The sequence below is a fragment of the Fundulus heteroclitus genome, chromosome 12 (assembly GCF_011125445.2).
Source record: "Fundulus heteroclitus isolate FHET01 chromosome 12, MU-UCD_Fhet_4.1, whole genome shotgun sequence".
Lineage (NCBI taxonomy): Eukaryota > Metazoa > Chordata > Actinopteri > Cyprinodontiformes > Fundulidae > Fundulus > Fundulus heteroclitus.
Genome location: NC_046372.1, coordinates 33,741,966 through 33,769,844, shown reverse-complemented (window position 1 = coordinate 33,769,844; position 27,879 = coordinate 33,741,966). Strand labels below are relative to the sequence as shown.

Genomic DNA, 27,879 nt, shown 5'->3' with positions numbered 1-27,879 from the left:
AGAAAGGGACTGAAGGGGGAATGAACACACACCCACTTGGGTGAGTGAAAGTGACAGAGCGTCTATGATACGGGATGTGAGAAGTCTCCAGTATGAAGAGTGATTTAAGGAGCCTGCCTGGAGAGAAGCTCAGAGAACAGGGAAGAGCAACAGAGAATGAGTGAGCGAGACAGACAGAGGAGAAAACCTGGGGGAAGGCAAATAAGAAGAGGGGCGAGTGGTATTCGGGCCGAGACGGAGAAGCGCATGCTTCATTAAGTGAGGAAGTAATCCTGGCTAATTAAGGCTCTCCATGACAGCGCTGTCAAGGATGACTGATCCTTCAAATGGCACCTCCCTTTCCTGACTGACAGTCAGACTGCTCTCACTGCTTTGAAGGTGAGAACTTTCATACTTATTCCCACAGCTTTTTCTCCCTTTGTCGCTTCTTATATCCAATTCAAAGTGTTTTTCTTTGTTTTCCGATCTCATTACCATTTTGTAGACAAGTGTGTGATGGCTTCTGTGTGTATTTGTTGGTCTGTTTGTGTGGTTTCCTGCACACGGCATTTGTGTGTCAGTGGGAACAGACATACATGTTATTGTGTATGTGCTGTAGCCGCCGTAGCACGTGGACAAAATAGTCAGGGAAATCAGTAGATGGAGGGTGCAGCGCATTGATTGTTTGACTAATTAATCAGCTGCATCAGCTCAATGTGGATGCAGGTCTATTGAATGGAGGCTTGGCGCAAAGCCCTTTATGAGGCCTTAATGATTCCTCGGTCTGCAGGGTCAGGGCCTCATCTGGCCTTTAACATAGCTGTGGTTGCAGAAAATAACACAAGAGCTAAGAAAGCAACCATTTCCCCCCCTGAAAGCTCATCCTGTCTTTAAATTAAAATGTTCCTGTTTGTGTAACATCAATTCTTTGGCTCGAACAGCTCCATTGTGTTTGACTGGGATCAAACTCTGGTGGGGGAGCATATTTAACTCTTATTTATTGGCCTCATTTGCACAGCGGGGTGCTCTCTCTACTTGATCCATTGTGAGCCCCAAACTTGACTCGCTGCAAGCACATGTGTGCACTGACCTATGCCATTCGCAGGGGAGCTATGTTGACAGTTAGTGTCCCCCTGTTGGAGAGCCCACATGAAATAGCAACCTGAGCTGAAACCAGAGAAAGCAGAGGCCACGGCGTATGACCTAGACGCCCAGACAGGGCCGCTCTGTCCCGCCTGTCATCAATCCTGTTCCACCTCCCTCCTTCTCAGCTCAGCCCGTCCTAAAACAAGGGACTACGACGACGTGCTCGTAAACATGCCCATAAAAGTCCTGCTGGAGGGCGGCTCAGCCCCAACCCCCCCGGGAACTCACGTGAGCAAGCACCTAAGATGACAGACTATCTTGGGCTTGTGGGAGTCTGAGTGTCCCAACAGGTGTCTCTCTCTCTGGGTTATGTGTTGCACAATTTCTACGAACATGAACCGTATTATTGTTCTAGGATTTGCTTATGACTGAGTTTAAGTAAGTGTTACCATGCAGGGGGATAATAAAAAAAAAAAATACAAGGTTCTGTAAACATTTGTGTCTAGTTAAGTGCACCTATCTGTGTGGATTCTTGATCCTAGGGCTTTTAAAGTTGATTATACGTCTGTGTGCCCATTTTCTCGAAACCACTGGGATTTCTAATGGGTGGCCACATCAGCACAGCTAAGCTTTAATAGCTTCAGTGTTTTTTTTTTTCCCCATACGGTGTTGGCAGCTAATGAATTTGGTGATTTAACAGTTAAATGTTTTAATATCAGATATTGGTTAAAAAAAACTATTTTAGCAAATGTAACGGGACATTAATGAAACTTTTTTTTATATTTTGACAAATTTCAACCACTAACTTAATTATATGTAATTAGATTTTGTGTGTTAGATACAACAAAAGTACCAATTTTAAAATGTAATGACATGAAAGGGGAAAATTGTTAAACTTGCTATGTGCTTTGATCCAGTTTGAAATGTCTTGGTGTAAGGATGTACCGGCTTTTTACATCATGTGCCTCCTTCTCTTGGCAACATAGCTCAAGCTCCCACAGCATATTTCTGTCACTGCCATTTTTCAGAACATTACATGGCATGTGGATCAAGAAATTTTATCTTGATCTCCTTTGACCACAACACCTTCATGTCGTTTGCTGTAATCTGGATTTATGCTAAGATTCAATGACACACAGCTGGACCTTTGGCATTTTTCAAATCTGAAACATTCCACTGTTTATTTGGTTGGATATTAAAGCTATAGTTGGTAATCCTCTTTAGAAATAACTTTTTGTTATACTTTGTAAAATTGTCCTTCCATCCTGAAAGTAGTCAATACATTATGTATTCACTAAAAGGAGGTTAAAAGGAGGTTAAAAAATAATTCTCTGTGGGAGCTGCAGGCCTGTAAAAACTTTAACCAATCTCTGCAGTTCGGTCTGAAGGGCAGGGATTTGTCAGAGTTGTGTTCCTGCACTCACCCATAAACGTGATATACTCACCCACCTCTGTCCCTCAAGTTTCGGGAGCATTGCCTTATCTGTTGGTTGTCCCACATGCCAGTCATTCTGACACACTCACGTAATGCCAGTGTGCGCGCTCGTTCTTTCTGAGTTTCTGCTTGCTGTCTGTGCATGCTCACTTCTAGTAGTTATGTATCCGGTTAGCTTAGCAGCTTGGTTAGCGGTTCGTTGTAGCTCCCCTGCTCTCACCGTAGACTTTGAACATGGCTGAGAGTCGCAAGAAGCGAACCGTGTTCATGTTTATAAGAGGAAGAGGAAGGCCTCAGTAGAAAGACATAAGACCAGAGTGAATTTGGGAGATTTTTTTTCCCACAATCCTCCTGAGGGGTGGAAGAGCAGGGAAGACGGTCGTGCACACGCACAGTTATTCAAAAAGGGACTTGGACAAACTTCCGGAAATATCGCTGACCCAAGCTTTAACAGTTGTTATCCTGCTGGAAGCTGAATCTCTGCTCCACTCCCAAGTCTTTTGCACTCTTTAACATCAACTCAGTGCGAGCTATCAGATCTTGGGAGCTTGCCTGTGTTGCACATAAAAGAAAGCATTCCAACATCTTGGCATTTGGGCCAAAGAGTTAAACTGCGGCCTCATCTGACAAGAGCACTTTCTACCAGATATCTGCTTTGACTCCTACATGCCTTCTAGCAAACTATTAATGATATTTCACATTGTTTTCTATCAAAAATGGCTTTCTTCTTGGCACTCATCCATAAAGTCAATTTAATATTCTTCCATGTTTAATAAAGTACTATATTTATACTGTGATTATACTACACAAAGGTGGTATCTATTTATTAATTAGGTGACTTCTGAAGAGAATTGTTTAGGCTGTTAGGGGTTTCATGGTAAATGAAGGGGAGTGAAAATGCAAAATTGTAATGGGTTTGTAATGTGGGAAATTGTGACAAAGCTTAAGGGATATGAATACTTTTGCGAGGCTGTGAATGGCATAGATATGAGAGGCTGAGATGATATGTTGTTGCATATATTTTTTTTTATAAATGACTCGACTGGCCTCAGATTCACTGTATTTCAATGGCAGCATGGCAGCTTAAGGACGGCTGTCTGTGCTCTGCCACGCTGCTGGGTGACGGGAGCTTCCTTCAGTTCAGTCTCATAAGCTCCTCAGCTCCCATGGGTAGGAGCAGTTAAAGTGGAGTTGAAGCAGAAAGACCCAGGCAGTTAAAGTTTAAAGTGTCATAAAGAGGAGTCATGAATGCCAGCTCTCTAAAGATAAAGCTAAATACACTTTGATTACAGCATATGGTCAGCGGGATGGAACCTGGAACTGCAGACGGATGCAGAGACAATTTGTGACTGAGCTACTACAATTGTGCCTATTTGGACGACATGCTTGCAACAAATATCTTTTGTTTTAAAATCTGTAACGACTAAGCACATGTATAGGCCCCTCTATCAAGCGTGGGTGTTACATGAAAAATGCATGATGGCTCTGTTGCTTCACCTCAACTGTTTTCGAAAGTTTGTGTCCTCATTTCATTTCTTGGTGCATATGTTTGTCTTTGTGTTAGAGTATCAGTGAGCACATGTACCCATTTTTAACCACGGTCACAAGACGGGAGTATAGGGTTAGAACAGTGATGAGCTCTTGCTCTCAAAATAGCCCTTCAGAGGCTTGAGGCCCCAGCCACTGACCCTGGCCTGCATTCCATTTGGCAGACTCGCAGTTGTTCGGTCAGACATGGTTTCTTTGCCTCTTGTGAGGGACAAGCCAACAACTGCCCTGCATTGGGAGCACCTTTGTAAGGGAAGAGCAAAAAGCCACTGCAGTTTGGGATTTGGTTTCCTTTCCTTTATTTAATCAGTTTTTTTTTGTTTCCAACCATGTTCCACTGTGCAGGAATCCTGCAGTGTTACAAAATCCCTATATTGTATATCTCTCCTCCTCCCATGCTGCAACCCCCTACCTCCTTACATCCCGCTCCATAAAGCTGCGCCATAAAAATATCCCTGCTTGCATGATGCATGCCGAGAATACCTTCCACTGGGAATAAAAAAGCCTAAATACAGATGGACAATTTTAAGTGTAGGACACAAGGGTCAAGGCAAGGTGAAGGGGTATCGCTAACATTGGCGGAGTGTTTCAGGTAACCTTATCACAGCTAAATATATATTGCATTATGGCATACAATAAGAATAAGTTGCACACAAGTACAAACCAATCCAGTTTTGGTCCCTAACATTGGGAGGATTAAAAGCCAACAACACATTTAATTGTGCAATTTCTTAAGTCTTTACGCAAACAGTATTTAGTAAGAATAAAGGTCTTTTGTGCGTGTGTGTTTATTCAAACAGCACTCTACTGCAGACTGATAAAGTTCCAGTTAATCAATGCACCATGAAAAAACTGGAATATGATGGTTTTCAACTGGCCACTCATGAACTCAAAATCTGATCTTTTTTCAACACAATAGAAGCAACATCTTAAGCTCTATCAGGTTGCACTAACAACCTTTGGCTTGGATGCCGTTACTGAGGGAAGAATAATCAGTCAGAGAGGTGTTTAAAAATGAAGTCAATGGAAGAAAAGATATGTATATATATATATATATATATATATATATATATATATATGTAAAAAGGTATTTAACAAGTAACAGTATTTTCTACAAGATGCTGAGACAGGTCTGTGGTTCATACGGTAAATATGCTGAACAGAGTTTAGTAAAGTTCCTCTATTTCAGCCATTTGAAAATGTATTGATTTATTTAACCTTTATTGAACCACGTGAGACGATTGACGCTGTTACTTCGGCATCTCAGTGTTAAGGTAATGATTTACATTCTCTGGAATATACTCACAGAGAGCGATGTTTATATTTATTAATCCAACTAATCCTGCCAACTCCTAATGTAAAAAACTTGCCCGCTTTTGAGCCTTTTTGATGTCTTAACATTCATTTTTCACCTAAGAAAAAGTTGGTTGTTAGATAGCCCTCATCAATTGGAAACAAGTACCTTCCCCAACTAGTAAATATGTAACCTTCGACATCTGCAGTTATGTGCACGTAAATTGACACTGGTGCTCAAAAAGTGCTGGAGGAAAAATTTACGTCTCGCTCCAGAAGAGTGAAAGGTAACAATTCTGAGAGATGCTAAAAACAGGTAGAAAATGTCTCCCCAGTCTGCAACTGCTCTCTCACACATGGTTGGACGTCACGTCTGCTTTTAATAAAAGTAATTAATGACCCCTTACGACAATTAGGCTGGAAAAAAAAAGCTCACTGCTGTTCTTATAGCTTTGATATTATATTTCTTAAAAGTTAGAAATCGAAGAGAGCCAAAATTGATATCGACAGTTTAAAGCTCTAGAATAAAATGATAAAAAAAGATGAATTCATCTCCTGTTAGAGTCACTAAAACCTGCAAGCATTCCAAACCAGCCTCTTTACTCCTCTGCAGGCCAGATGAAACTTGGAACCGTGGTCGGAGGTTTTTTTTTGGGGAGGGGGGTTCTGCTTTTTCCAGCCACCGTTTTCTGGCCCGTCTGGCAACTCCAACCATCAACACTAGAGTCCCAAGCCAGCTCCCCTGACATCCGGGCTACAACTGAATCCCCCCCACCCCACCCCAGCCACCCTCGAGAACAACTGTTACGCAGTCAGTTTGGATGCTGTGTATATGGAGATTGAGCACTGATCTGTCTCCCCCAGTGGGAATGAGTATATGGAGTGGTATAGACATGCTATATGGACTCTGTCTTTTATTTTCAACACCCTACTCCCAGGTGGTGACAGCCCGGTGCTAAGTGCGGTAATAGCCAATTGATTTTGTTCTCTTTTTTTGTTGGTGGCCAGACATAAATCAAAGTGTCTGTCAAGGCCCCAGTGTAGTTGGGACAGTGTGCGTGCATGCGTGCGCGTGTGTGTGTGTCTGTTTGTAATGGGGGTGGTAAGGGTTCTGTTTGGACTGGGAGAGTGTCAACAATTAATCCAGCCTCTGATCTGCAGGCAGCTGCTCCTATGACCCTCTGTCACTATCCAATTGGGATAACAGCTACGTGTTCGGGCTAAAGTCAACAAAGAGACTTACTGCAGCATTCATTTTCGCTGAATTTATTTTTCGTTCTGTGGACTTCGATCTAAACAATGAGAGAATTATTATACATTTAATTGGCTGATTTTTAGCACAGCTTATTTCTAACATGCTCATCAATCATAAATAAACAAAAAAAAAAAAACACACACACACACACAAAATGCATTTGGACTATTTTGTCCCCTTTAATTATATGTATTTTAATTATGTAAAATCTCACATTCATTCCACATCTTGCATTTCCTGAGCAGCTGGAAATTGCCTCTTTCAGAACGGCAAGACATGGGGAAAGAGTTGGAATCACAGAGAGCACAGATGTGAGCAACACTGGAACCATGTTAATCCGTTTAATTCAATTATGGTAAAGAGGGATGGAGCTTCCTTCTAAACAAAACACAGTATGCAGGAATTCTCTCGGCAGTGGCATAGAGGGAGCCTCTGATGTAGGCAGGCTACCCGGCAGGAGGCCTTGTGGTCTCCTGGGATACCTCTCTGCTTCCAAGCACCCTACTGGGGATCTCTCTCTAACCTAGCGCTAGCATGTGAAAATTAGGAGGCTGGGGTGGACTATGTGCTTGAGATAAAGGGCTCTGAACCATGCAAACACACACACACACACACACACACACACACACACACACACACACACACACACACACAGCTGCAGTCATTCCTATACAGGCGAAAAAAGGAGGGAGCACATAGGGTAAGATGGAGTGGTATGTATGACGCTAGCATGATGCTAGAGTATTAAATCGGGGAACTGCCAAAGAGCTTTGGGGCCCGGTTAGGTTATTCTCCTTGAAATTGTTCTGTGGAGCAGTAACCTGCTAACCTAGACCAGACGGACACCAGCAGCTCCTCCACTGTGAAAGAGAGAGCCTGTTCCTGGGGATGACCGCAGAACAAAAAAAGTGTGTGCGCGTGTGTGTGTGTGTGTTTGGGGGGTGGGGGGAGTCGAGGGGTTGGAGGTGGAGGGTGGAGGGAGTATGTTTTTGGAACAGTTAGACGATCTGTTTGGATTAGGCCCACTGCCGAAGAGACATGGAAATGATGGGCAGCTGGGACGAGAGGAGCAGAGGAAGAGGAGGAGGGGAAGGAGAGGTGAAGGAGGGAGACAGATGGAGAGGAAAGGTATTATGGGGTGGGAGTGGGGGTTTAAGAAGAGGAGAGAGCGGTCGGAGACTGGAATCTCAGGATCTGAGGCTCTTTTGGCTTGATGGCTCCCAGATGTTGGATGCTGGAACAACCCCGCCACCCCGACCCCTTTTGCTTCTCTGTTTCTCTGCAGCGGTGAACACACAGGAGCCCAGTTAGCTATGCGGGACAGATGGGTCAGCAGTTGTGTAGAGATGGGCCTCCTGTGGACCAGGGGCAATGGGAGGCGAGAGACATCCTCATCTCCAACAGTCACAGCCCAGGGAACAGACCTGGTTATATTTTCTATTCTCTCTGGACCTAAAGCATGCAAAGCAATCCAAAGCGATGTCTCATTAGGTGAAGAATATGTGAGGGAGTGAGGAAGTGTGTATCCTTGCAAATTAGCACTGTATTCACATTAACAAATAGACGACCGGACTCCACCTACAGTTCTTGTTGAAAATTTAAGTTACAATCCGTGTAGAAAATTTGGAGGAACAGTTTACCATCTAGCAAAGAAACACAAGAACAGCAGAGCACACGTTCTGATAGTTCTACTCACGCCCTCCCAACCATCTCCAGAAACAGGGTTGCCAACTTAGCTACTTTAATTCAACGTCAGACTTATCTAACCCTAACTTTTTCCAGTGTTCACGTGGACCTGTAAAGACTCTGAAAAGACTCTGAAAAGAATGTAACTGTCTCTATTATTCTCCCATTTAAAGCTATCACAGGCAAGTGGTCCTCATGCAGCAGTTTACTGTGTATGTATAAAAGCGTTGCAGTCCCAGGGCAGGATGTAGATCTAAAACTCTCTAAATCCCTGCCTTTCTATTGTCTATTTTCTAGCAATTTAGATTGTTAATATAGATTACTGTGTCTCGTTGCATGCTACAGTGTAGCATACTCAAGAAAAGTAAACTAGAAATCTACAAACAAGTCCCAAAAACAATTTTGTACACAGAATACAGGCAGAATAAAGCGGGAGGGTTTGAATTGTAATGTGAACTGATCTATGTCCCTGCAGGGCCCAGTTTTAGGTCCTATGATGCCAAAACTTCAGGCAATAATGTATTTATTTCTTTTGACATTAAGGAGAACTACTTTAATGTGGTTCATAGCAAATTACCTACTTTATGAGTGGTGATTTAGTTGGGTTAAACTTATAGTAGCTGATAAACTAATGGTAGCAAACAGCCTCTCAGCTCAGCTCTGCTGATACTGAAAGGATTAAAACATGCATGGAAGAGATTTATGGATTGGATTGACAACAAGATGTTGCCAGCGTGTTTGGCTAGTTGTCTATCCTTTCAATATTTTTTCTGTTTTTGCTGTTGCTCCTGTGCGCTTTTCATGATGTGAACTCATTACCTGTGTATGATTGCCAACATGTCAACAATGTGGTTAAGTCCTCTCTTTTCAGTTGAGGTGACTGTCAGAAATTAAAGGAGCAATAAGTAATACTGACACCTAGTGTTGCAAATTAGAACAACACATACACAAGGGGAACAGCCATTTCTCAACGGTCCGTTGATGGTGTGAAACTCCAGAGAATTTTTACTTCCACAGAACAGGTCTATGATGCTGTATTTTGTTATATTTCTGGTCTACTTCTCTTACCGGCTTCCATGTCAGGCTACTGCTCTATTGCCAAGACAAATTACTAAATGCTGCACTTTGTTTTGGGAACCCTGGGAACTTTCATATGATTGGCTCAGAAAGGAGGAAGTAAATGCAGGCTACACTCTGAACCGAAGTAGTTCTGGACTGTACCTCAAGGTGTGAAAGGTGAAAAACTTGACTAAGATGTTGCTGGTGGAGAGGACCGATTGCTTATAGGGAATGGTACTTCCATCCGGGGTGACAAATGGGAATGATTTAGGTTGATTTTACTGTAAATATCTTACTTATAGCTCCTTTAAGTCAAATCACCATAATAATAAATATCCTCTAAGCTCAGTCTTCACATTGCTTATCATCTTGTCAGTATCCACCAGGGAGTGGAAGACCACCTTTAGAACACCCCTAGGTAATTTTGAATATTTAGTAATGCCTTTCAGACTCAGTAATGTCCCTACTGTCTTTCACGCTCCTCTCAACGATGTCCTCCGTGTGTTTCTGAATCTGTTTGTCTTTGTCTACCTTGATGAAGATGATATCCTTATAATCTTAAAGAGTTTTAAAGATCACCAGAAACATGTTGGGCTACTCCTCTCCCACCTTCTTGAGAATTGGCTAGACTAAGAATTGCAAATTCCATCATTCGTCCATCAGCCTTTCTGAGCTTGCTCTCAAAACAAGACTAGAAATCAAGCTCCTGCTGGCCTCCTTCAATACCAGTCCAAAACTATACGACCCTAGTCCTACATCTCCTTTGACTTTGTTTGGCTCTCATCCCCTAATGTTCCACCAAAATCTATTTCCAGAAAACTCTCTCGAGATACATTGGTCCCCAATCCCCTGCTGCTTGCTCGAAACATTGGTGAGCATCCTGCCTTCTGCTGGTGTGCTGAGAAACACGCTTCAGCACACCTGCTTTCTATCGATCTCATTATCTGAAGCATAAAAGGAGCTGGTTGCCAATCATTCAATACCTGACTGTCTAGCCCTCATGGAATTATCTTAGTTGCTTCTTTATGTTCCTGAGGATTTTTTGCTAACTTAGATCTGCTTTGAAGGTTAACTTGATCTCCTACCTGGACCCCCTGTCATTAATGTCTCCTGGATTCACAAGCCTGGACCTTCTTGTCCTAAAGTCTTTTTGTTGCAAACCTTCCCAAGCAGCAACCCCCAAGGCTCACCTTCTCTGATGTCCAGCATAACCTGTCCCCTCCTCCAATACTCCAACACCTGTTGGAATCTCTCGGCCACATGGACCCTCACTCTGGATTCTGACAGCCTCCCCTAGCTCCAACCTCCTTTCCATAACCAGTAAGAATTACCTGCTGTGATCTTTACTAAAAATCAATTCCAGTAGTCACTCCATGACCTGATTCTCCCTGCTCTCTTGCACTGGTTCCTCTCTCTGCTTTAAAATATCCCTTTCTGGAACAAACATTCAAAGGTTCCTGTATTTCAATTAACTTTCATTGCCTGTCATTGATTTACCGCATGTGGGTCAGAATCGTTCCTCAGAAGATGACATTTGTAGCCAATCACAACCCAGTAAAATAATGGATTAAATAAAAATACTTTGCAATATCCTAAAAGAAAGATCTCTGTACAGATGTTCATATCAGTGTGAAATCTTTGTTTCAGCTACCCATACCCAAATCCTGCATTGGGAACTTTTACCTTCTGGAGGCTGGAGCTGTAGAAATGAAAATGACAATCCTTGAGACAAAGACTGTTTGAGTTTCACATAGATTTGCAGCTATGATGTCTTAGACTCACACACACACACGCACATACCTCTCCTTTCCTTTTGATGCATTACATTGCCCCATACAGGCCTGGCATAGTTGCTATGATAGTTAAAGAAATCATGAAGTTGATGTGTCCCACACTTTCAATCTGTTGGAATTTGTATGGGTAAAAGAAACTTGTGTGGGTAGGGCGCCCAAAGTGGCTCTAGCCTCGGAGCCCACAGTTTCCTAAATATAGTCCTGCACACTGGAACACAGACTTGTGAACACAAATAGCTGCATGTGTTTAGAGTGAAAAGAGAAGTGACAATGTTACAACTACAATTTGATGAACATATCAGCGCATCGAAAATTTGTTGAGTGGCAATGACTGTAGCATTGCGGTGCAAAATGTGTGCAGGTGCATGGTAATACTATGGCCAGCACTGAAGTTCAGGCACAGCCAGATTTACAACCCCTGGCTGCAGTCGGCTACGTTTTAGGATGACGCCGCGCTCCTGTCCATCTATCTGCTAAAACACTTCTGCTGCTTTGCACTGCCTCTGCCGCTTCGGTCCTTCTGCAGCAGCCACGAGAAAGTGTTTTGGCCGTATATTAGCAAGTTGTTGACTGGCCACTAAAGCACACATTTGTCAACTTATTAGAAGGTGTCAACACTCGAACAACAAACCATTAAGTCCACCCACCTCAGTTCACTGCCAGCTGCATCGTTCCATGTGTATTAACCCGAGAATTACAGGAAAGAGAGCCCATTAAAGGGTGGTAATGATACTTTTACTTTTTGTGGCTTGTGGCTGACTTTGAGTGAGTTACCTGTCAGTTTGCTTGTTGCAATTAGGCATTTAAAATCAACACGTAAACATTTTGCAGAGCTGTAAAAAAAAAAAAGATCAGTCACTTGACAGCCACTGCAGTAACAGTTTTCTTTTCAACTCTGCTGGGAGGTGTTACAGTATGTGACTGGATTCGTCCCAACGTTCATGTTTCCGCAAACCCTCTGGTCTGTGACGGCTTAAGATCTGGTATCGATGGTTAACTGTGGAATGAAAGTGTTCACACCCATGTAAAATTAAGATGGGAAAAGTTTCTGTTTCATTCTGGGGGTTCATAAATCCCATAGCTGCACACAGAGAATGTTTTACAGAAGCCCCAACTTAATTCATGGTCACGGTTGCCAGATATGAAGAAAGACATTCTATCTGCTCCCCGAGAAGGGTGGACAGTCTGCTCTGGATGTTATGGGGGAGGGTATTTTTAGAGCTTGGAGATCTGGGGATGGGAGTTTTGTTGTATGAAACGTGGATTCAAGATTTCACAGCTGGAAAATGTCATTTCATGACTGTTATCTTTAATACTCCCTCCAAAAATAAAATATTCTAGACTGTGCTCGGTATTTCCCAAAGACAGGCAAAGCGGGACAAGATGAACAAAGTCATAACTTTCCCTTTCCTTTAAGTACTCACTTCAAGAGACTCACTGTAGGCTTTTTAGACTTTGCTCTCCATGGCAAGGCATGGTGTCTATTAAGTCAATTAATTAGTAAAGCAAGGCAATAGCGCCACCAAAGAAATAGATATCACACTATTACTTATTTAACTTCACTTCTGAATTATTTATTGTTTATTCCAAATGATCTTTTTTAAGCGTATACTTTCAGCTCAGATGTCCCAAATGGGCACTACCAGCAACGGATGATTTGGACCGCCAAGTTCAACTTGGAGGAGTTTGTGAGGTGGAATGCCCTGCTGCCAGTGTAAAACTTATTGCAGGGGGCGGGGGCTGGGGGAAAAGATCCTTGATGATCATGTTACTGACATCAAAGAATGAGTACACCAAAGTCAACAGCCAACCACTATTAAACTCCCACTGGAAGACATATACCTCAACCCTTCCTCTCTCTCACACTCATTTACGCTATGTGTCTTCCTCACTCTGTTTCTGAAACTATCTTGGTCCACAGAGAGAGATAAATTATGGGCCCAGTGGCTTTTTGAAGTCTGCTCGGCATCAACACCAATAAATGCCGTGCATGGCCCGCCTTCCTGCTCCTAAATTAAGTAATTATTTCCGCTGGTGTGACTTGGCCATGTGGCTGATAGCAGTGTGTGCCTGGGCTGGGCTTGAGGCTTGCGGTGGGCAATAAAAGGCAAGAACTACGAGGATAGGTCCACAAATGAGATAAAGACCTCACTGATATCCAAGCAGAAGGATTTACCTTACGCTGTTGCACAATGAGGTGGAGTGAACTGTTCACTGTTAATGATTCTTAGTGTTACTCTTATTGAAATAAACCAATTACACAAAAGATGATTTTGATGCATTGCTTTGCAAAATTTTTTTTATATCCTTTGAAGCGCTTTGCCTGTTCTTATGTTGCAACCATGAAATTAAAACTATTTTATTGTGATTTTGTGTGAAAGACCAACCTGAAGTAGTAGATAACTGTGATATGCGGGAACAACGATACCTGGGTTTCAAAATGCTGACAAATAAAAACCTGAAAAGTGTTTTTAGCCATCCATACTCTAATACTTTCAAATAAAATCCAGTGCAACCAGTTGGCTTCAGAATTTTTAAATAGAGTTAAATTTATTCTCAGTACAAATACGGCTGTTTTGTGAAGAATGTGCTGACAGGACAAGATCTGCGGTCAGTGGCCAGAAGAAAGTTCCTGTTAACAGAACAAAACAAGAGGTTGTGTTTGCCAAAAGTCATAGGAGGTAGAGTAAACATGTGGAATATGTTTACTCTGGTCAGATGAGATCAGAACTGAAGCTTTTATTGTCTCGTATGTATGGCAAAAGATTCACACCTCACATTATCCTAAACTGACCATTGTCTTGGTGAAACATGAGGGTGGCGGCATCATGCTTTGGAGATGCCATTCTTGACACTGATATGGAAGTTTATTTTGCAGCATTACCGAGATTAAACATTGAGCCAGAGCTAAAATGGAATAGTTTAGATTAAAATAAAGCTACAAAGCTGTGAGAATGACCGCATCAGAGTCCTGACCTAAAGCCAGTTGAGAAAGAGCATACCTCTTAAGTAAATCTCTCCAAACTAACTGAGGTTTAGTTGTTTTTGTACAGAAGAATGAGCAAAAATGTCCGCCTATAGACGTACACATTGACCTACAGGCTGAATGCAAACACAAGTCACACTTTTCAGAATTTAAATGTTATTTTAAATTGCATCTATGCACTACTTTGTGTTCATCTATCACAGAAAGTGTCATTACAATACTCAGAAATGGTATTTAAGTGACATTTAAAAGCTTTTGCAAGGGACTGTGTTTTGATGATAATGTGAATTTTAAAATTAAGAATTGCTGGAGCTACATAAAATTACTTTCTGAAAATCTTGAATTTCCTGGGCAGAGAGAGGAAACATTCTTCGGAGTAACTTTTTAGGTTCTTAAACATAAAGGCCTTGTAGTGCATTTGCGCTACTTTTAGAAGATGCTATTTTCTCCTCTCCTCTCCTCTCCTCTCCTCTCCTCTCCTCTCCTCTCATGACACACGTCTGTCTGTTCCTTGCGGCAGGACGTTGTATATCCCGAGTGTGTAAAACAGTCTTTTACGGCATTGTCAAGATTTACTATTGGAGTAAATAATGGTGGGAGAACAGGGCTTTTAAATGGAACCCAATCAATATGTCAGTGGAGGCTGCAGCAGAGGACAGAGCTGGATTTTTAGCCACGCGTAGGCAGGCTGGACAGACCAGGGAAGAGTGCACCTCAGAATGTAAGGAGGAATTGTCAGCCTACCTAACGTCAGCAGAACATTGGCAAAACGGCAACATAATCCATAGTTCTGTTCTTTTAATTGTAAATTTAACCATTGCTGGTTTTGCAAAAAAAAGGTAAAATAAACAATATGACAGTAAAATAAGCCACTTAAGGACAAAAATTTTACATGGGTTAAAAAGACATGCTATAAACCCAAGCATTACATCAGCGTAGGCTGATATAGATTCCACACTTTGCTACCATGCACGCGCAAATGGTCTTGTGCACAGAGACTTAGAGAAGTGCATACGTGCAATAAATCCCAGGCCTTGTGAGAGCAATGTTGCAACACACACACACACACACACACATCCTTGTTTAATGTACATAGTGTGGCCGTGCCTTGACTTCCATTCATTTTCAAGCTTTTCAATGGCCTAACCCTGAGCTTAGCCCCAAACCTAACCTTTACCAGTGCATACCTCACACACTAACCTAAACCTAATTGACACCTTAGTCCTAACCCTAAATCCCCTAGCCCAAAAAAGTGAAGACCAGAAAAAGGTCCTCACTTTACATCAAAGTCCTCACTTCACTAGTAAAATGTGAAAAGATTTTCTCACTCAGCACAAGTACACACACACACACACACACACACACACACACACACACACACACACACACACACACGCAGTCATCCCCTATAGACTCTTACACATTCACACAGAGACACCCCGGCCTCATGAGCAATAAATCGCACAGCCCATCTAACAAGTTCATTTCCGGAGGCCAGAGCGGATGGGTCCTCTGACTTTGGAGTCAGCAGCCTTGTGAGGATCAATGGCAAGAGACGGAGAGCGAGGGGCGAGGAATCGAGCTGAGATACAAAAATCAATCAACAATTTAATCGCTTTGGGAGGGGAGGACCACAAAAAAAAGAAGAAAAAAAGAGGAAAGTAGAAAATTCCACATCTCTTTTACTTAAAAAAGCAATCCTTTGCTTTAGCCCTTAAATATAGCACACGTCTCTAGTTTTATTGAAGCTTTTTTTTTTTTTCTCTTTCTCTCTGACATGCTCCAGAGAGAGCAGATCAGTTCTGAGGCACAATTTCACACAAATACCATCTCTCCCTATAGAGAAGACTTACTTAATATTTGGGGAACAGAGTAGGGAATAAAATTAAAGATATTGTTGAAGATTTTTAACAAAAGATCAAGCTTCTGTCAAAACTTAGAGACAGTTGCAAACTCTTTTAGCTGCCCTGAAAGATGCAACGGAATCCGCAAGCGGAGTGATGTCTTGTCAGAAGTAAGCTGCGAGTGTTGGTAAAATTATGATGTTAAAAAGACGAGAGGAAAATTTTCATAAAACAAATGGTTGCTTTGGGGGGCGTTCAGTGAGGAGGAGCTCCTCCAGATCAGTGTCTGTTGCTTGGAATTGACATTATTGAACAAGAGAGCCTTAGACTAATAAAATGAGTGACAGCCTTTGGTGCAGAATCGAAGTTATGGATCCTCCGAGGAGACAAAAAGCAAGCTGGAAAAGACAGCACTCTTTAAATCTGCCTGGCCTAAAGAAAAGTCTTCATAGAAAAGGAGTGGGTTGAATGAACAAGGTTGACATTTTTGTGCAAAGCAGAGTATTATAATTTCAATGCATATCAGTCTAAAAATGCGATGAGAGGCAGGAATCGTCGATTTTCAGTGTGAGCGACCCCGACTAGTGACTGTTAGGTCAGAAACTCAAAAATCCAAATTTATTATCAACACCAGGCTTTGGTGATAACAACACTTTTCTGTGTAGATGACGTTATTGGGTGATAAACATTTGAACTTAGCTATGTTTTCTATTTATTAATGAGGTATTTAAGTCTGAGAAGGCGCAGAGACGTTAAAGCGTGTCTGCAATTCAATCAGGCAGTGAGAGACGGTTTTTCCAACTCCTTTGAAAGAAAAGTTGCTATTGGCTGTTCTAAAAGTTAGTAGACGTCGCTAAAAATGTAATCATCTAATTTACATTCATGCCCAAGTGCAATTGGTTGTACTGGGCACTGTTGAGAGAAATTATGGTGTGGGAAAGACTTTCTTCAGTCGAGTTTTAGTTTCTGATGTTCATTTTTGTAGTCTTATTTATTTATTCCTTAATTTATTTATTCCACTTAGATTTCCAATGCCGGTTTTGGTTTTTAACCTTCTGGTCTACTTAAGAGTCTAAAACAACTATCCAGCCCCTGGCGGCTTCCAGCATGATTTTTCTGCTGCCTAGAATGGGGTGGGGGGGCATTAGGGGGGTGGGGGGGTCCTCTGACTGCAGACTGCTGGCAACCTGTGAATTAGGACCGCAGCAGCACCCTGAGAATAGTAAGAACATTACATGCTTTTGGGTCCATCAACCAAATGTCTACAATACTACCACATAAAGATACTGGATTTGTTGCTGATCACATTTTTTCAAAGAGGTCTAAATGCTTAATAGCAGTAAAGTTAAGCTGGGCCATCTTAGAGAAGGCGAGAACAGAGGTTTCAGCAGATTACACTGAGGCTGAACGTAATGCATATCTGCTCTGCTCTGGCTTCAGCTTCTATTCAGGATTTGAAAATGTTGGCAGTCTTTAGAAAATCTCTGAGTTAGAGGAAGGATCTACATTCTCCAGAACAGATACATGGACATTACTGTTTCATTCTGACTGGCAATGTAAGATGGTAAAATTAGTTCCAAAGGCCAGTTCTGTCTTCTTTGTTTAAAATCGTTTTTACAATGACTGCTCTCTTGCACAAGGACATGACATCACCTCTGCTCCTAATCTAAATTATTAAATTCCTTAATTATAGTTCTTAAACAGAAATCTTATTGGGCAAAAGCTTGTATCGACAGGTCAAATTAGCAAAAACTGAAGACCAGAAAACTGCCACAAAACACTGATTCTCGGCATTAAAACATGTGCTAATATGTGATGTGTGATATGAAGCGTCTACTGTGTCTCTAAGTTCATATCTCTATGCGTTTGAATACGTCTGTGACTGTGTATCAAAATGAACACTGGTGTGTATCCACACACACGTCCCATGGCTTACATTTGTAAGAATGTGTGTGTTAGCACGCTGGATTGGTGGGGCACATCAGCCCGATTCCTCCAGAACTCAGGCATTGCTATAACTTAGCAACAGGAGCCAGGGGCCTCCCTCCCCAGAGAGGCGGGCTGCCGAGACACATTCATTACCGTCCCAGAATCTTGGGTTGGATTAAAAATTCATGCTGTTTACAACAACAAAAGGGCCCCCGTTAAAGAGTATGAGCCCTTCTGAACAATGGCTCCACCAAACCATGAGCAGATCGCTGACATCTCAAAGGAGACTCCCAGTTGTGCACGAGTGTGTGTTTGAACATGTGTATGGCTAACAGCGAGTGTTGCGCTTTCTTAGCGTTTGCATTCATCCTCATAGGCGATGATGATATAAATAATGATACTGTTTACAGCAGCAGGGAGTGAAAACAGCCTCAGGGTACTTAAAAAAAAGGATATGATTCCCTCAATTTCTATGCCTCGTCATGCTTTTTTAGCCTCATATTTACGCACATATTTTTCAGAGCGCTTCACATGTATCTGCAGGTGCCAGTGTGGATTTTAAACCGAGGGTGTGACCCTGTCACTGAGGATCGCCTGCGCGCTGTGCTGTCGGATTATTTGTTGGCAAGGGATGCCGCTTATGAGCTCTATTCAGCGTTAATTAGCACACTCGATAGCGATCATTATAACAGGTTCCTGTGGTGACGTTTTATTGCATTGTCCCTGTGGGGGGTAGGGGTGGGGTTCGGAGATTTTCTGATGGGGGAGTTACACACACATACACACACACACACACACACACACACACACACACACACACACACACACACACACACACACACACTGTTCCCTCATATCACCACATACTAAAAGTGTATGAGAATGTCTTCACATGCTGAAGAGGACATACTGTAAAACTTGAATTCACGCAGGTTCACGAAGCCAGGATAAGCAGATCCGAGATTCAACCTGGGATCTTAAAGAGAACGGTGCAGGGGTCCACACGGACATCTCACCCCTAATTCTGTTAATGCCGCGTGCTGAACAGCTGCACGGTCCAATCACACACTCGGTCAGAGAGGCTCCTCTCAGAAACAGTTTTCCCATGGTCTGTAAATGTTTGTTAATGATTCTGCGCTTCTACTGTTGCTGTTATGCAGACAAGGACAGAGGTCATGCCCGTACTAGCCAATAACGTGTGCGCTGAATGTTGACTTTCACCAACTCGAAAAATGCAGATTATCTGGCAGTGATACATTGACCTGTTAGATCACTGTGTCTCCTAAGTATATGCACTTTTTTATTGCACCATGAGTAGAAATAACACTACAATGTGATCAAAAGTTGTGTAATTGCCCTGCACAAGACATTTGTGGTATTCTTTTAATCTTGTTGTTTTAACTTCAAGGTGGTCTCATTTCATTATTGTCCCCTCACCTTTGGAGCAGCCCACCTGAACACATGAGGGCAACTCAAAATGTTGATGTATTTTTTAAAACAAATGCCTTTCTATCTCTAAACCTAACTAGATGTGTCTTATTTGATCAATCAATATTTCATTTTATTAGATCCATATCATACTTAATATTATTGAATCTAATCTTGTTTTATTGCATTTCTAATTGAAGCTAAATGTTTTTAATTTTTTTATTTTATTTTAACATTATTTTAGATGTCTTTAAAAGTGTATGTTACTTTGCTTGATCACTGTTTGTTTGTCTTGCTTACAGTCTTTGAGTTTCGCAGAATTACACAATTTAAATATATCTGAATTGTTACAAATGACATAGTGTGCCATATATTTATATATATTAAACAATTAATTTCCATGTTAAATGAGATAATTGAAGGAAATTAGTTATGTTGAGTAACATATTTTATCTAGGTGCACAACAGCAACCACATGTAGTAATTTACACAAGGGCAATTTGCAAAAAAAAAACCCTATATTTCAGCAAAACCCGCGCACTCAATTATAATTGTGGTGAAAATGCATCCAAAACAACAATACCACTACCACTATCATCATCCTAACCATGGTGTATGAAAAATACAGAGTAATAAAACAATCTTCTGATTTTTCTTCTTTGGCTACTTATGGTCAATTGAGCTGGGAGAAACAAGAAGTTGAGGGCCTGGGATAAACCTGACACCTTTTTTTTTAGGCAGCACATCCCACAAACTTGCTTTATTTTGCTTGAAAACAGGGCGTCTGTGGACATATGACAGTGAAGGGATTTACCGGATTGATGATGAAGTTTTCTCTGGGAGTGTAAGTTATCCCTTGCGGCCCACTGGCTCATGTGGTCAGAGGCGTTGCATAATAAAGACGAGGAACCCTAAATGTCTGTCAGGGACACCTGTTTTCTTTTTTCCACTCGTTCGGGAGCTTGGTTTAGGTTTCAGCACATCTTTTCTAGAGTTCACCAACTGTCTCTTCCCATCCCTGGCAATCCTCTGCTAAGCATTCACGGAACCTCCTTGAGACACATTTCTGGTGCTGGGGTCACAGTCCTGCATGCTCAGATGACCGTTACTGCCATAATTTTCCACAAGCTTTCTCCTATCTCTGTTACTTCTTGGTGGTTCTCAAGCTTCTCGTGTTCCCTCCTGTTGATGTGGCTGTAACGTGGAGTTATTATCTGTTAGTACTGACTTCTTCTGCATTATGTTCACCACCTCAACATCTGGTTGATTGATTGCTTGTTTTCAGTCTGGTTTTTGGAAGCCACTTGGCTTAATGAAATCCGATATACACTGCCACAAAAAGTCACATAAGTGACTTAATGCTATTTACCAATGGATTGCATCTAATAAGAGCTGCTTGCAAGTCTTACCATAAAATGTGAGGGGGGCTTTTATATACCATTTGATCTAAACCAGCCGTGTCCAATTCCAGTTCTTGAGAGCCACTATCCTGTAAGTTTTAGATGCAAGCCCTTCTCCAACCCACCTGAATCAAATGGCAAGCAGCCATTATCGGCACATTGTTCAGCTCTGCAGAGGCCTTTCGCTATTTATTTGATTCAGGTTTGTTGGAGCAGGGATACATCTAAAAGTTGCAAGATAATAGCCTCCGAGGACTGAAGTTGAACACCTCTGATCTAAACAATCCATTTCTAGATATGGTTTTTGCTGGGTTTTATACAGCTTGAAGGTTAAGCTCCAGTCTTTTGCTGCTTTTGACATGTTTTCTTCCACAATTGCCCTGTACTTCTTCCCATCTTCTTCTTTCCATCAACACTGACCAGATTCTCTCTCCCTGTTGAAGAAAAAAAAAAACATGTCCACAGCATGATGCTGCTGCCATCATGTTCCACCATGGGGATGGCGTGCTAAACGTGGATATTGTTATGTGACCAAATGTGAAAAAGTACAAGGTGTTTGAAGACGTCTGTGATGTGCTATAGACAACTGAGGGGAACTGCTTTAAAACTGTTGCAGTGAAACCGTTTGGTCACACAAGTGTTTTTTTCCCCTATTGTTGAAAATGCTGTTGGTGTTCTCTGATTGGCCTTCATCATAGCCTCCATTCAGAATATTGTTCAGTATTTCTATCCCGAATTTAAGAAGTAATCTTTAAATCATTTTAAAATATGTTTTAAATGACACTTTCTACAGCGTTGATAAATGTAACATACCAAATCAGGCATGTTTGATCTACAATAGTGCTTCCCTTTGGAACGCCGGACTATGCACAGTTATGAAAGGAGCATTGTTTTAATTTAGCTTTTTAGCATGTGAATTCATATTGTTTACGCAGAATGAGTCTCTGCTAAAAATGGGCCTGGGGCAAAAGCAAAGAATTACTTTAAGTCCTTTAAATACACTTCACTGACAGGATTTAATTGAAGCTGAGGGTTTGTTATACAGTACATGAGGGACAATAGCACAATGTAGCAAAATTGTAATATGTGTTGTATTTGAGTGATTCCAATTAATGCTTGATGCATGGCCAGAAGAAAACCTCAAGCCTTTCAGTTAGTTCCCTGGATCCAATATTCTGGGTTCGGACCTGTAAGAGTTCCCAATTCCCGATAGCTCCCCTGGCATTACCCCTGGCACCCAGACTGCTCATTCTCCTAAGGTGTAAAAAGCACAGATGCAAAAGGAGGCCTAAGAAGAGTGCCTACTGGCACAGTTATCACTGGCATGAATGTTGTTTTTCATAAGAGGTTTTTAATGATGCATTTGAGCACTTCCTTTTTCAGAGTGCAATGATCATGCAGAAAACAATTTGAAAAACCCCAACATTTAAAGCTCAGCTGATATAAGGGGCAGCCCACATGGCCAAACCAAACTTCTACTGGAAATAAACCTGAAGATGTGATGAGACACATATTGAGCTTTTTTACAACAACGCCTAGAAGAATGTTTGGATGAATCAGGGCGAGGCTTTCAAACCTGTTAACGCTCTGCTAACTGTCACCTGCCAACTGTGGTGGTGGGGGCAACATGCTAAGAGTCGCTTTTACTGCTGTATTGCACAAAGTGAATAGCAGCATCAAGAAGTGGGTCAACTTTCAAAGTTTTCAACATTAGCTCTAATCAACTGCCAGCTGATTGAAGCTTGGACTCAACTCGATATTCTAGCAGGAAAAAGAACCCAATCAAACATCATATTGGTTTGGAATGGATCCATGAGGCTAACATTACATTTCTGGAATGATCCCGAACTAAACCTTAAAGAAAATGTATGGATTAGCGTTTAAAATTAATGTGTGCAAGGAAAACAACAGCCCCTCTAATATAAGGAGTGTTTGAATATCAAGTACATCAAGTATATATATATATATATATATATATATATATATATATATATATATATATATATTATATATATATATATATATATATATATATATATATATATATATATATAATGTTTGGTTTCTCTTCAACTTGTGTGACTTATCTAGAGATTATTGGGGGTGTTTGTGTGTTTTTGAGACTTTGAGTAAATGAAAGTCATTTGTAATTTCAAACGTGAGCACCTGTCATGTCATTGTGTAAGAAGGATGTTTCACACCCACTGAAAAAGAACAAAATGTCTTTAAAGATGCCATAAGTAAAACTCGCCACACCCAGATTTCTAGAATAGCATGAAGTGCAGAAGAATGTCATGATATCTTAGGAACCAGGGAACACAAGTGGCTTTTGTCTTAGTAAATGAAAGCAAGCTTGTTGCATGGTCAACTCCTAAAATGCCAACTATTAATCTATTTCAGCCCTGATTGTTCTTAGCCTTTCAGCATTGTTCCCTAAGGATGGATCCTTGCCTATGTAACTTGAAACAGACAAAGAGAGGTAACACTATTTTACACTTGCATGCACACAAACAAATTAGGCAATATTGACTGGAGCCACAACTGCATGCTCCTCTCAATGGATCAGTCATGCTCTAGCTTGCCCTGCTGCAACCCTACAGTTTAACAGCTTTTTTTTCCTAGAGGACGCATTCAATCCACCTGACACCAGAATAATGCCACTAACCACACATGCAAACACACTGTGCTTCTTAGAGCAGAACAAAGTCGTCTAAATGTGACTGCTGTGATAATGTGTTAATGAAAAGCTCCATTGATGTCTTATGTTTCCTTGCCGGTTAAAGCATCAGATATTAATTTATTTAGATAACTATATCAGATAACAGGATGAAAGTGAAATGCAAGAGAAGATTTCACAATAAAACTTGAGTGTCACTTTGTGTCCATTTTTTAATAAAACTTGTTCACGGTCCATCTAATCAATAGAATATTATTTTGTATTGTAGTAAAACTTTCCTTTGAAATGCAAAGCTTACTTTTTATACTTAGAAGCAATACAAAGGTGCTCTTTGTGTTTAATGGCATTTTAATTGTCTTAGTTCAAACTATGACCATGTTGGCTGGTGATAATCTGACTAGAAGCTGCAAAAAAAAGAAGACAAAAACGAAAAAAAAAACACAAAATAATCCTTTCCTCTCTGTGTTGACGTTGCTGACACTGGACTGTCAAACAGAAACAGCACTTCCCATGCTGCTTGTTTTATGGCTTTGCAATTTCTCAGCAGAGTAAATTTGCTGAGAAAGACAAACACATGCATGGGAACTAATGAGTAAAATGTGACCTGCAAGTTAAGTTTGATCTTTTTTCAGATCCTACTCCCTGTTGTGCTGCTATAGTCTGTACATCTTAAGATCTTATGTGTTTTGGTTGTCCACGGAGAGCCTGTAGGGCATGTCTAATTTATAATCGTTCTAATATTTCTTTCAATTAACTTCCCCTCCCCCACAGGTCAGGGCCCTGTTTCTTCCTCCCACCTGTGCAGTTCTCAGGGAAGTCTCCTACAGCCGCATCTGTTGCCGGCGTGGCTCGTCTGCGGATTAATGACCTCGTTAAGAAGGTCGATGCCCCTGAGCGTCTTGCGCTCACACTTCCTCACTCACGCATAAACATGTAAATACCAAAAATAAAGAACATTTCTCACAAAATGTACTGTCGTCATATCTACACAATGCATTTATGTAAGACATTAGGATTAGCTATTGCAAAGAAATTCTGAATTAAAGAATTTCTTCTTGACACAACATATGACACCATTTTTATTATATAATCAGCCAGCAAATGATGAAGAAAACTTGAAATCTTGAAAAATTTACTTATTTAGAATTTAAAACATGTTCCAAGGATGATCAATATTAAACTTCGCTGAACAATTTATTCAGATATTTAGGAGAATTAACTCATTTAGAACATTTAGAATACTTTCGTTTTTATAATTTAGCAACCAGAAACTTCAATGTATTCATTTCTGAAATTATATGAAAGACCAACACAATGTACCGCATATGTGTGAAGTCAAAAGAAAAGGAGACATGGTTTTAAAATGTTTTAACAAAAAATCCAGACAACAAAATCTGAAAACTAGTGTCTGAAATCTGCTCTGCTCAGCAGAATCCAATGCTCCGGTGGGAGTATAGGCAGACAGAAAAAATATTACTTGTGCTCAAACCAAGCCTTTATGGAGGAGTTGCAAGAAGAAAGGAATTGTTGAATTATTCCTATTAGATTGCCACATGCCTTATAATGGAAAAAACCTACATGTGGAAGAAGATGCTCTTGTCAAAGGAAACAAAAATGTAACTTTTAAGTGTGGCAGAAAGCTAACATTGCACCTCACCCTGAACACACATTATTTACAAAAAGTGATGAGGCAACATCCTGCTGTGGGGATCTTTAGAGGCAGGGCAAGAGATCAAAGTTGATGGAGAAAATCACAGACATATATACGTAGACGCCTTATTGGGCGCAGGTTTGCACGTTGATGTCACCGCCACATTGTATGTGGCAGAAAGTAGTGAATGTCTATATTCCCTGTGTATATGTTTTAGGTATTCAGATAGAAAGATACAGATGGAGCTTATATATACTTGTAAAAATATATAGAGATTAATTGATAGAGATTGGCAGCCAGATTGGCTTTTGATCGATGTTTTGATCGATGTGCATATATAGATTTTGAAGTAAATGATAAACCTAACAGTCATGTTTTTGGACTGTGGGAGGAAGCTAGAGTACCCAGAGAGAACCCACGCATGCACAGGGAGAACATGCAGAAAGACCCATGGTTGGATTTGAACCCAGAACCTTCTTGCTGCAAGGCAACAGTGCTACCCGCTGCTCCACTGTGCAGGCCTCCTTTTTATTCTTATGTACTTCCTTAATCTTTTTAAAAGTAGTAGTAGTTTTAATTCAGTTTCAATAGCCTAATAAAGAATAGTTGTTAATTCAGGTAAACAACACTATATCATGGCCAAACGGAGTGGAGTGGAACAGGGGTGTGAAGTGCCTCGTTTAGATTTAAAGAGACAGCACCAAAACGAGTTGCTCTCAGATGTGCCTCAGAACAGAGGGAAAATAAGGAAGCGTGGGGGTAAACTAATGAGGAATTCAGACCAAAACATCGCAGTTCCACTTTATACAACAGAAAGAGTTAAATGTGAATTGGAAGAACTGAAAAGCATCATATGTCCCCTTTAAATATTTTCCATGGCCCCATATCTTTTTGTAGTAGTCCATACCCCTCTCATTCATTTGTATGTTTTTTTCATGGATCATGTGCCCCAAAATCATGACGGAGGATGCTTTAAATTGAAATCACAGCATGAAAATACAGAAGGACGATAATTTGTATACTCTACTAACTATACTCACCATTATGCCAAAGCAGACACAAGTAAGTGTGTCAGAGTATTGCTGTCTGGTTTATGGTGCTCAGATTCTGGTTGAGAAGAAAGTGAGCTAAATGGTTTCATATTTAGAGGTTATTGCGTGAATTACATCACTTGAACTTGGGTCTCTCTAATTTATCAGCTGATAGCAGGAAAAGGGTTGGGAGGCAAAATATGTGGGACTGGTTAACCACATGTTTCTACATGTAAAACCTGAAGAGATCAAATGTTGCATTGTATGCAATAAAGTCCTTAAATGCAACACAGATAAAAAAAAACTGTTTGAAAAGTGAAAAGACAAGAATCCACACTGCCCGTAAACACAAAGACAATCCTGTCTGATTCAGAAAGACACCTGCACGGTGACACTAAGGTGTTTACAGGAAATACCATCCCTATAGCTCTTGTGTTTGCCTGTTCTAGCCCTGAAGACATAAAGGCCACCTTTTTGTTGAGAAGCGTTGTATTTGTCTGTACATGTAAGAAGTGCCTGGTACATGCCTGCAACGTCAGCGCCTCATGTTTCACTTGATCTGGGCTGGAAGGATTCCCAAGTGGGCAGGAATAAGCTAAAGGGCCGCTTTTGGAGGCTTAGAAAATTTACAGTGGCTTGCAAAAGTATTTCCACCCCTTGAACTTCTTCACATACTGGAGACGCTGCAAACTCTCTTGGCAGAACAATTACCAGTCCTCAAACATGGCCTGATCCCTGATCACACCATGTTCAAAGTGAAACAGTGTGGTGATGTTGTGGGAATGGATGCCTTTCTTTAACAGTGAATGGAAAGCAGGTCAGAGGTGATTGGGAGAGGCCAGTCCTAGAAGAAAACCTCTTTGAAGCTGCCGAAGACTTGAGAGTGGGACAAAGGTTCACCTTACAAACGGACGACACATACAGCCTGAGCTACAATGGAATGGTTTGGATCAATGGATAGTCCTGCGTGAGATTGGCCCAGTCAAAGTCCGGACCAAAATCCAGTTGACAACATGGGAACATTTTAAAATTTGTAGATGCGCTTCATCGAGTCGGGCTAAACTTCACCAAGAAAAAAAAAAGAGTAATTTTAAGTCTCTAGATGTGTCTAGCTGAGCGCATATGGAAGGTTTCATTTCTGATATTAAAGGACCACTGGCAAAAGTATCAAATAGCTGTGAGAAATGCTAATAGAAAGCATTTCTCAGATATCATCCTGGCAAACCGTCACAACCCTCATGTCTTGTTTAGGACTATTGATCACGTTTTAAATGCTTCCCAGAAAAATTTGATTGATGCATCTCCTGCTGTTTGTCAACATTTTCTTAATTTTTTCATTGAAAAGATCACAACAACTAGAGCTTCTATTTCACATTCTGGTTCTGACCTATCAAACCCCTGTTACTTGCTCTGCTATTTTTAATCAGTTTGAGCCTGTGACTCTGGCTTTTTTAAATAAGGTTGTAAGGGGTTTAAAGCCTGCTGGCTCTCCATATGATGCTGTTCCTCTTCGATTTTTCAAGGAGATCTTTCCAACTCTGGGCCTCTCTGTTCTTGCTATTGTTAACAGCAGTCTGTCTTCAGGTGTAGTTCCTGTAAATTTAAAACGCGTTGTGGTTCAACCCTTCCTTAAAATACCTGCTTGATCCCACAATTCTTTCAAACTATAGGCTGATTTCTAAGCTTCCCTTTATCTAAAAAATATTTAGAAAGTGGTTTATGATCAACTGATGGCCTTTTTGGAAGAGCATGATATTTTAGAGGTTTTCCAGTCTGGTTTTAAAATGTTACACAGCACT

General features: G+C 41.0%; 1 long non-coding RNA gene across 1 annotated transcript; it reads left to right on the top strand.

Annotated features, from left to right (window-relative positions):
* Positions 1-56: 56 nt before the first annotated feature.
* LOC110368592 lies at positions 57-24,366 on the top strand. The gene is made up of 3 exons (XR_002428214.2): positions 57-378; positions 23,138-23,200; positions 24,170-24,366. It is a non-coding gene; the product is annotated as an uncharacterized LOC110368592 (long non-coding RNA).
* Positions 24,367-27,879: the final 3,513 nt, after the last annotated feature.